Source organism: Corvus brachyrhynchos, unplaced genomic scaffold (genome assembly GCF_000691975.1).
Source record: "Corvus brachyrhynchos isolate BGI_N302 unplaced genomic scaffold, ASM69197v1 scaffold346, whole genome shotgun sequence".
Classification (NCBI taxonomy): Eukaryota; Metazoa; Chordata; class Aves; order Passeriformes; family Corvidae; genus Corvus; species Corvus brachyrhynchos.
In genome coordinates, this window is record NW_008238644.1 from 3,460,970 (window position 1) to 3,462,085 (window position 1,116).

Sequence of the window (1,116 nt, forward strand, 5' to 3'; positions counted from 1 at the left end):
CGGGAGCGTGCGGAGCCGGGGTGGCCGGTGGGGTGTCCCTGGCACGGCAGCTGTGGCGAGACGGGAGCGCTGCAGTGCGAGAACACCGAGCCGGGTGCCGGCCTCCTACTGTGTGCGCTGATGGGGGATCTGGTGAAAGCACCCCAGGAGCCACCCTGCCTTCCTGGGAGAAAGGGGATGACTTGTCACCTCCTGTGGCCGGGTGCCTGCTGCCACGGGACCTTTTATTGCATGGCCCAGCAACAGGGCCCTGCTCTTCCTCTGGCAAAAGGCTTCCCCCAGCTGTGTCAGCTGCTTGGCAGGCCCGGTCTGTGTGGGATGAGCAGCACTCCACAGCTCTGTTGTGGTGACAGACGCAAGGCTGCCACTGTGTTCAAGATCCCACACAGCCCTCGGTGTCTGCCCAGAGGTTTCTAGTGGCTGCGGGAGGTTTTTGGGGGAACGTGGGGACCAGTGCAAGACCTGGTTCACAGCACAGGGCTGTCTGGGGAGCTGTGCTCTGCCTGGCCTGGCTGCGTGCCTTGCAGCTGCTGTGCTGCACATTAGCGCTGAGCCGCGGCCGTTCTAAGCAGGTCTGACAGCTTCCAGCCCTTCTGCTCCTTCTCCGAGCCGTGGCTAAACGCTGCTTATGACAGAGCCAGAGGCAACCGGGGGCATTTTAATACACACTGCCCATTGACTAATGCACACAGCTGCCCTACTGCGGCCACCAGTTCAGGCCGGGAGTGGTGTGGGAGCGTGCCTGTTTGATGCTGGGCTCCCTGAAGGCAATGCCAAATGGGCTGTGCCCAGTATCTGAGGAGAAGCCCGAGGTTGCAACAAATCTTGATGCCTTGGGGTGGATGGACGGGCTGAAGCAGCCTCTGCCCTACACACCCACCGCACCCAGCAGCCTGGCCTAGAGGGTCCCCATGAACCATACCCCGGGCAAAGGTGGCTTGTCAGGCCCTGTCAGAGCTGGTGTTGTGCAAGAAAATCGATCACTGCTCAGTCAAGCAGCTGAAGCTGGGCGTGGAGCAGCTGTGTGAGTACCCAACTCTCCTGCGGTGCTCGTGGTGGGGAGTGGGCCACAAGGCACCACTGCAGCCGTGCATCATGACCCCATCCTGGACTGGT